This window comes from Liolophura sinensis, chromosome 8, assembly GCF_032854445.1.
Source record: "Liolophura sinensis isolate JHLJ2023 chromosome 8, CUHK_Ljap_v2, whole genome shotgun sequence".
NCBI classification, from domain to species: Eukaryota; Metazoa; Mollusca; class Polyplacophora; order Chitonida; family Chitonidae; genus Liolophura; species Liolophura sinensis.
The window spans coordinates 34,191,526-34,201,814 of NC_088302.1; positions in this window are offsets into that span (position 1 = coordinate 34,191,526).

Below are 10,289 nucleotides of genomic sequence, written 5' to 3' on the forward strand. Positions count from 1 at the left end.
AGACCCATTGCCTGCATCTTAACCATCCGAAATATGTATCTGCAGATGTCACGTCTTCGGATTTGCGTAGTTCTTTATTAAAATTGATTACACAGCTAGGTTCCTGCTGGATATCATCGAGCATGGGTGTGCATGCTTTAACCTACGATTTATGTGCTTGGTGGCGATCTCTTTAGGGACTTCCCGGTAGAGGCACGTCATCGTTGGAAAGCCAGAAGTACACGATTAGAAACACTATGTGACTTTTTGTCACAATTTCAAGAGACGGGTCATCTGGTATAATCACACATACATACACCAGTCTTAGGTAAGTAAAGTGCGTACATTTATGACTTTCAAATTTGTCCTGAAGCCTGAAATTAATGTTGGACTCGGGTTAAATTTGTCCTAACGAAGAATCAAGTAGTTTTCTCAAATGTCAATGGGACTCTACAAACGGCATTATATAAACACAATATTTGTACAGATCGTGAAAGGGTTTTAAACAATGAACAGTCTACGTTTGTGTTCTTTACGCGCGATTTGGTCTGTGTTCTTCCTGAAATACATCTAATCCAAAGCCAGACTCTGTGTAATAAAATGTGAAACAAGTCGTGCGTTACAAGTCCACGACTTTCGCCAGTGAAATATGTATACGTGGCCATCCGTCAACTAGCACGCTGTTGTCGTTGTTCTGGTTTTTCTCTTTGTATTTCATATACTAGAAAATAAATTTCTCCATTGTTGACTCATAAAATTGCTTTTAGGCTATGCTTGAAAGGGCATACAGTGTTAGACTGGTTACTGCATCGACTGAAATAGTTGGAATAAAACTTGCCTGATCTTAACACCATGATTGTTTTAAAAATTGCTAGCAAACAAAATCAGAAGCCTGTACGATAAATTATTCTTCAGTCAGCTGACTCTTTTCTTTCTCATGTAATTATTGATTTACTTGATTGTCCTTGCTTATGTTTTTTAACTTCACGGTGACGGCAAGTTTTATGAGTGAAGAAAACCAGGCTGTAATTACTGGTCATTTTCCCCAGGACCGCCTAAAACATTTCTTGTGTAAGGCTTCACAAAACGATCAACCAATAACAATGTTTTTTAGTTGAACTTTTGAAGAAAACATGATTTTCATAATTACAAAAAGAATGATGTGGATTTCTATGAAGAGTAGCGCGCGAAAGTCTTGTATTTAACATCCTTTCTCCAATGCAATGTCCTTGTACGATACACTAATAAGAGTTCGACTTACCTTGTCCGTGCTCTGGTGTCTGGTGCTCAGCGTGCGTGTGTGCTTGGGGGCTAACGTTTTACTTAACAGTTTTTCAGTCATATGACGACGAAGGCATCTTTATGGGAACTTTGTTGCACACTGTGAGACTAATATGTATAAATGTGCATAGATGTTTTACCGAAAGATGTCCCCTCGAACAATAGGCCTACATGTCATAAGGAGTCATAAGAACTTTACTGTGCATATGTCTACTAAAATCCGTGGATCGTCTAATTCATTTGTAAATGATAGTTCATCCTTCCAAGTCATTTGTCACTTATGCCCGATCGTGTGACCCTGGGTTATTTTTCTCGCTGCCCAAACCATGCCAAAAAGTTGAAATTAGGACATTGCTCATATGAGTTATACACAACAGGTCTTTGCCATTTCTGCGTATCGTACTCTATCATCTAGAACTATCTGGATGCAGACGGCAGCCACTTGAGCCAGCATCCTGGGTATTGGGTATTTAAGCCCGTAAGAGGTCTCTCAGCCCATCAGTGCTTTATGAAGTAGAGCCCCCTCAGGTAGTTGACGGTCATTAAAGCTCGTTATGGGTCTGTCATTTCCAGTGAAAGGAAATTCCTACCGAGTGGTCATGTATACAGACTTGGAGAGTAACCTGATACATGCAAATGACTAATGGAGTCAAAAAGTTTACTGTTATGTGTCCGGTCAAAGGCAACGAATTAGACCTGTCCTTGTTGCGTTATGTTCTCCACTGTGCGTTATTGATGGTATGCCATCGTAAACCTTTATGAAGCCAACTGACAATTGTCTTCTAATATAAAAAGCACATTTGCAAAAAAAAAAATAATAATAATAAGAATAATAAATAAAACAAAAATGCATTTTATGATAAAGCGCAATTATGATAAAAAGGTAATTTGAAATAATTATTAAAAATATGCTCTCTAAATTATGAAACATTGCAACTCTAAATTAAAGGAGGATGCATGCAGATGTAAAAACACTTTTACGAAATACATTGTTACAATGCACATTTCCATTAGTAACACTTTCTGTAAGAGGGTTGCTTTCTGCCTCAGGGACAGAAAAAAGCGCATTTCTGGAAAAGTTAAAATGACGATTTTATATTTTATTTGATAATTTGACCATAATCAATTAAAACTTCCAAGCATTTTGGAATGTTTTTGTTTACAGTCATGTAAAAACTACAAGAAAACAAACTATAATATAATAACTACAGATTTTCCTCAAACACGCTTTCCTTCTGTGTTGCTGGCTTAAGCCAGCTACTATGACTTGTTTTGAATTTAATCCAGACATCGTCTCCTTAACCTCAGACCTGTAATCCCACTGCCGACAATCTGGTAATTATGTGAAATATTTGTGTGAAATGTTGATATTTTACTAGGTGCCTGATTTGAGTTTAACTGACCTCGACCACAGCTGCACGGAAAACATCGACCATTTATTAAGGCGCCATTACTCAGAGTGCGTAAGACAAGAATGTTTCGTGAGGAAACGATCTGTCAACAATTCCCAAACATGGAGAATGAAAAGAAACGATTGATCGTCTTTTTATACGCTTTCCTGTTTACAACCTAATCAGTCAATAAACAATCAATCTTAAACATAATGGTTACATGGTATTATAAAAAACGTGAGCCTTAACGATTTTTTAACCAACGACTAATCTGTCTAACTTTGTACTGCAGAATTGAGGGTTTCTTTCCCGATGTGTTTATGTCAAGTGGTTTTTCAGCCAACATTACGCTCACAACAATAGACATTCTTGACGGTCGGTTACAGCCTTGTCGAACAGCAAGCTGTAAAGCGCTATTACTACTTAATCATCTAAGGAGATTACGTGGACGGAGTGTGGTTTAGTGCCGAAATGGCCCAGGCCGTGTGTTTCTCTTATCTTTTTTTCTTGTGGTGAATCAATGTAACTTATTCGGCGATCTGCTAAGTGACAAGGCTCCGAGCATATTGATCCGGTGTTATAGACCTGCACTGTGATGGGCAGGTCAATTACCCGCCTGATTATTGACATCGTAACAACGCTTGGTTATATCAGTGGAAAATATCGAGCATTTCTGTCGTCTAAATGGCGGTTATGGCCTGCGCAATGATACCGATTGGCACAGATAACGGGGCGAACATATCGCCGTCATTATTTTCGTTTCTAACGGTCCACATTTGATGATTAGGACCTAAAGATGTCAGGGTAAATGAATAGGCAGAATGCTATCAGATAGCAGTTATAGGAAGGCTTAGCAAGAATTAATGGGAACAGGTACAATAGACAATCCCCGTCCATATTATCTTGTCATCTGCCAGCTTATTATATTATTATCTGATATAATGTCGTACTGGTGTGTCTCCATGCAATACGGGAATTGCAGTAAGGAAATCTGTACACTTAAAGAACTCTCGTACAAATATATGTTACAGTTGATACAGGCAATAAACAATTTGTGTCAGCTTGTCAACAGTTGTTGTTGTACAGAGACATATGTTTTCCTATTAATAACACTAAGAAGGATAATCTGCCGAACTGGGGTCTATTCCTCACAGCCACTTTTGACTTTTGAAGTCAAAGTTTAAAACCTCGTATCAACGATTGATGTACATGTAGTGGTGTCCAGAACCCTGTGGACACCCTCTTTTTAGACTTAAGTTAAAATTGGCATTGCAGAAATAACTATTAGTGAATGTAAGACCAAGAAGACCGGCGTATGTCAGATGTTCTTGAGAAATCCAGGACAAAAGCCCCGGCGGACAAAATCCCTGCGGACAAAATCTCCGCAGACAATAGCCCCGCGGACAAAATCCCAGCGGACAAAGGCCCCATCGTTTTATTAATTAACCGACAAATTAACAAATCCGACAGTCTAGAAGACATGGTGTTAAACATTTGTTGACGAGAATTTATACAGTGTGAATCCGTTTGCTGTCTTCCAAACGTATCCTTGTCGGGTAATAGTGTTCAACAGCTTTCCTCTCAAAAACACTGTAGTCGTACGTTTTCAAAACAGTATCGTAAAAACAGGCAACTGTCCAACTAATATCAGTATAGAATACTTGTCGTCAAGCAATTTATTCTTCGAAGAATGTACCACTATACTCAGTGTTATTGGTTGAAATTTTTACTGTGATGAACAGTATCGCCTCCCGTCCGGTCATAACATAACGGTGTATATACGTATTTTGAGTAGGGTTTACAGGCATCGTAGGCAATTTTATGTGTACACAGATTTATTTGAAATATAGATTTATTTAGAAATTTTCTGTGTAATTTTGCCCCTTTTTATTAGAACAACATGAATATATATGGTCTAATGCAAATTGTTTGGCATCGTAAAAATTGCAGTTTTGTCAGCAAAAGTTCATAAGTAATTAAAGTCCTTAAACACTATTAGTGAAATTTTCGAAACCCAAAATATCCATTTGATAACAATGCATTTGCTGCCACCTACCGGAGCATTTGGTTTGCAATCGTTTTTGTTTTTATTTCCTGATTTTATATATACTTATGGATATTTATATATCTCTAAAATCAGGGATATCAACGTTAAATAAGAACCATTATATATATATTAATTCCGTAAATTATATATAAATCGTTTTCCCTAGATGTGTTAGGCTATATAATGTAAAATATATTACCGGGATAGAAACAATTGACATTGTTTCATAGAGTTTGAACGAGTAATATGGGGATCTATTGCAAACATGTATTAAAATCTGAAAGGTCACTTCAGGTAGAATGTTTCAAGGTTTCACCAACAAGCTATCAATCTATACCATTCACCATATTTTCTTAATACTAATCGAGGGGCTTTTGTCTGCGGGGCTTTTGTTCCTGTTTTTTTTCTGTTCGCCGGGGCTTTTGTCCGTCCAGATTGCTTACACAATCTATGCTCGAATTCAGCATAGATTGGATTTAAGCACCCAATGTCATAGGCCACGGACATGGCGTCTTCACCGTCACGCTTACACTGCAGGTATAAAAGATCAATAAAATATTTTGGTCTGTTTTGGTGTTTTCTTTATATGTATTATTTATTGAATAAAACAACATTGCTCCAGGTGATGACACGTCCTCGACAGACTATATTTGGGTTATTGCTTAAACCGTTTATTCGGGGAATTTTGAACGGTACGTGTATGAGTTTGTGGGAATTTTATTTAGGAAAATAATCTTGTTCTTCTTGCTTTGATCCCACTTTTTCGGATACATATTGCTCATATTGAGTACAATAATTCATCTTATGAAATGACATCGTACACAAGATGCCTGATTGATAATACAATAAATCCGTCATCTTTGTAATGGGTTGGACAATAATATGTCAACATATATTATCACGGACATTATGAGTTAACATATAATATGCAAAAGTACATATGCTGTAATCAACTAGATGCAACAATCATAGCTGGCTCACTGAGCGGTATAACTCATCACATAATCGTTCAAATGCTCACAGGGCTGAAAACTTGCCCAACACTGATCAGCCACTCTATTACACACTTTACATGGTCACAAAGTTGTGTTGTAAGTGTTTTAAAAAGAAAAACAGATGCTTTAGCAGCTGTTACTATTTCATAGTGCACTATTTTGCATAGATATGTTTTACTATATTCCATTTGAAACCATTTTGTTCCAACAATAATTTTTAAAACTTTTAAAATCAGATAGAAGAACGATCAAGGAACTCGTGTGACTGCCAAATATCACACTGTTGTCGCTAATCTCGTTTTACTTTTTATGCCGTAAGTCTTTTATTATATTAATGTTGTATCTACAACTGTTACACTAGATAACAATATGGCTTTTTAAGAATACTACCTAAGCACAGCCATGGTGCGATATGTTGTTGCTAAGTTAGACTACAACTTCCGACATGACTATACGAATGCTACACCCATGTAGAGTTAATATTCAATATGTAACTACTACATTAGGCCACAGATATTGACATGGCTTGCAAATACTATTCACAGAGAGTTAAGTGTGGACGTGTTACTGCCACAGTAGGCTACAGATGTCGACATGGTCATAATAATACGGCTGATGTAGAGTTAAAGTTTGCTCAATTAGACAACAAGTGTCGACAATGCTATACACTAAGTGCGGGTACATATTGGAGCACGGGTAGTGGTAACACTGGATTACATTTCATACTGTGTGCCAGGATTTTCGCATCGATCAGCAGATACATGATTTGCCTTTATTTCAACAAACGAATAGAAATCGCCCGAGGTGTTACAAGGTTTTTCGTTTTCTACGTGACACAACAGAAACATAACCGGTTTTCGAGGTCAGCTATGGATTTGTGGTTCCTGGGAAGGCAAGGAGAGAAGATGGTAGGGGGGGGGGAGAGTTTTCGAGGCTGTTATAGGACGTTAGCAGATAATCTACTCGCCGATAAAGATTCCAGGCTCTAGGAACAAAGACGTTCCAGGGATTTCTATTAATTACACAAAAGCAGGGCTATAGGAAAAGCAAGCGGGCAATAATCCGTGCGTCCATGGCGGGAACACGAATGCGAAGCCACGGCGTTCTGGGGTTGGCACAGCAACAGGAAATGAGCGACGTGAATGGAGCGGGAATATCTGATTTTAAAGTGTGGGAGAAGCGTGTACATCATCCGCCTGGCTTGGCCATGCCCCACAATAACCAGCAGACACGCCGTAATGAAAGATTACTGAGACGGCAGGAAATAGTCTTCAAATTTCCCACCAATTTCTCCGCTGTTTATTTTCCGCCCCTCCGCCATGTAAGAAACGCGCGCTGATCGTCTCCTTCTTTCTCAGCTATCCCGAGAAAAAGTCGGCTAGACTCAATAGACCGTGCGACGTATATCCGACGAACTGGCATTCAACGTTCACCTTCACCAGTAGCCTGTTGTCTTCTTTGTTCAAACGAACAGCATCTACGCGCAGTCGTACAACATACTTTTTTGATTCGCCCAAGAGATCTCCTTGACGAATGGACTTTGGCGCGGCCTTTGCGGCGATGTATCGATTTATAAGCCTTAAACTGAGGAAACCGGCGAAATTCAATCTGGGATATAACAACGTTATGATTAAGGGAGGCAAAAAATACTTCAGAGAACGATAATGTCGATGTCGAACCATAAACTTATCTTGTCCGATTTCTAATTTCTTGTGTCTCAAATGTCAATGAAAAAAAAAAGATGGCTTAAACTTCCTAAAGAAATGGTTGATGTAGAAGGATGTGCCGTCGTCTGGTAAGTGACTATATCAATACATGGCACAGTGCCTGAGTTCTGTCACAAAATCTGTGTAACACAATGCGAACCTCCAAATCTCCTCTCATTATCTTGAGTGGAAAATCGATTTGCTAATTAAATCACTGTCCATGGCACAAGAAAGTCCATTCCCACGTTTGCGGGACCAATTGAATGTGATAAAATTTGATAGCTACATCGGATATTTACTGAATTACGTGTGTAGTTTTTCTACCAGATATACGTTCAGATTTGATTTCCTGCTTAGGTCGGCCACAACTTGATGGGTAAAATAGTTTTAAAACGTTTTAGTAAAAGTTCGGAATTAATTACCAAGAGAAAGAGGAGGCGTATGTAAACACCGAAAGGCTAAGTCTGTCCATGGAAGGCCTTTGGTATATTCACTCAACTATGTCGGCAAGAAAATACATCCTCAGAGGGACATACTCTGTAAAAGGTCATCATTTGTAAAAGTCATCACGTAGAATTTGTAGACGTTGTAGTCCACATCACAAATACACCTGACCACAATTGAATCACTATACAATTCTTTGCTTATAACTTTTCCTATAAATACATTTTGTAATAAGGCTCCTGTTCAAAAATTCTCACCATTTCGAATGTTTAGGTATAAAGTTTTGTCTTTTTTTAGTGTGAATCAATATCTTATTGCCCAGTTCACCTATTAAGCAAAGTTCTTTTTATCACGCTCAACAACGTAGAAATTGAATACAACTGGTCATCGCGTTCGGCAAATAAATGTCAGTGTTCGTTGTGTATATACTTCACGCAATCTTAAATTTGACGAGAATTGTTTTTTCCTTTAAGTAGACAATGTGAATTATTAACGTCTATCCTCTTACAAAACATTCGCTTGTGTGACGGTCTTAAATGAAATAATTATCTATATTCGGTGTTCGCATGGCCAGCCATTTGGAAATGAATTGCCAAGGAAGATTTTCCTTTCCATTAGGGGGTCATATGTTTTGAAAAAAATTCTTTTCCTAACAACGTAATTTTAAGCCACGCTTTATCAATGTATTTAACTTGTTTACAGTCACCGGAACTAAAGCGATAAAGCAAGGCTTTATGCCTTAATAATTCAAAGATTTTTGAGCAAACGTCTTGATAAATAAATACTGGAGTGGTAAGAGGCAGTATTATATAATATCCCAGTATGTATATCCTTTGATTTAAAGACGGCATGTTGGTTTGCTGTTATTACAATGCTTTTAAGAATATTTCATTTATGGAGGAGGAAGTCAAGTTCATGGGAAGAGGAATCCCGACAGAAACCTATAGAAAGCACCACACCTCGCCTAGTCTCAACAACCACACCTCGCCAAGCCTAAAACCACCACAACACACCTGGTCTTAACCACCACACATCGCCTAGATTCCACCAACACACCCGCCTCGCCTAGTCTTAACAACCACACCTCGCCTAGTCTCAACAACCACACCTCGCCAAGCCGAAAACCACCACAACACACCTGGTCTTAACCACCACACATCGCCTAGATTCCACCAACACACCCGCCTCGCCTAGTCTAAACAACCACACCTCGCCTGGTCTCAACCACCACACCTCGCCTAGTTTCAACCACCACACCTCGCCTAGTTTCAACCACCACACCCGCCTCGCCTAGTTTCAACAACCACACCTCGCCTAGTCTCAACCACCACACCTCGCCTAGTTTCAACCACCACACCTCGCCTAGTTTCAACCACCACACCCGCCTCGCCTAGTTTCAACAACCACACCTCGCCTAATCTCAACAACCATATCTCGCATAGTCTCAACAACCACATCTCGCCTAATCTCAACCACCACACCTCACCTCAACAACCACACCTCGCCTAGTCTCAACCACCACACCTCGCCTAGTTTCAACCACCACATCCGCCTCCCCTTGTCTCAACAGCCACACCTCGCCTTGTCTCAACCACCACACCTCGCCTAGTCTCAACAACCACACTCCGCCTAGTCTCACCCACCACACCTTTCTTAGACTCAACCACCATATCTCGCCTAGTCTGAACCACTGCACCTCGCCTAGTCTCAAACAACACACCTCGCATAGTCTCAACCATTCCAACCAACACACCTCGCCTAGTCTCAACCACCAGGCCTCGCCAAGTCTCAACCACCACATATCGTCTCAACCACCACACCTCACCTAGTCTCAACCACCACACCTCGCCCAGTCTCAACCATCATAAGTCGGTTAATCCCAACCACCACACCTCGTTTAGTCTCAAACATCACATCTTGCCTAGTTTCAACCACCACACCTCGCCTCAACCACCATACCTCACCTAGTCCCAACCACCACCCCTCGCCTAGCCTCGGCTACCACACCTCAACCACTACACCTCGCCTAGTCTCAACCATCTCATCTCGTCTAGTCTCAACAACCACACCTCGTCTCCACCACCATACCTCGCCTAATCTCAACCACCACGCCTCGCCTAGTCTCAACCACCACATATCGTCTCAACCACCATTCCTCGCCAAGTTCCAGCTATCACACCTCACCTAGTCTAAACCACTACGCCTCGCTTAATCTCAACCACCATACCTCGTGCAGTCTCAAAAACCACCACACCTTGCCTAGTCTCGACCATCATACCTCGGCTAGTATCTACACCAACACCACACCTCGTCTAAACCACCACACCACGGCTAGTCTCAACCACCACACCTCGCTTAGTCTTAACCACCACACCTCGCATAGTCTCAACAACCACACCTCGCATGGTCTCACCCACCATACCTCGACGAGTCTCAACCACCACAC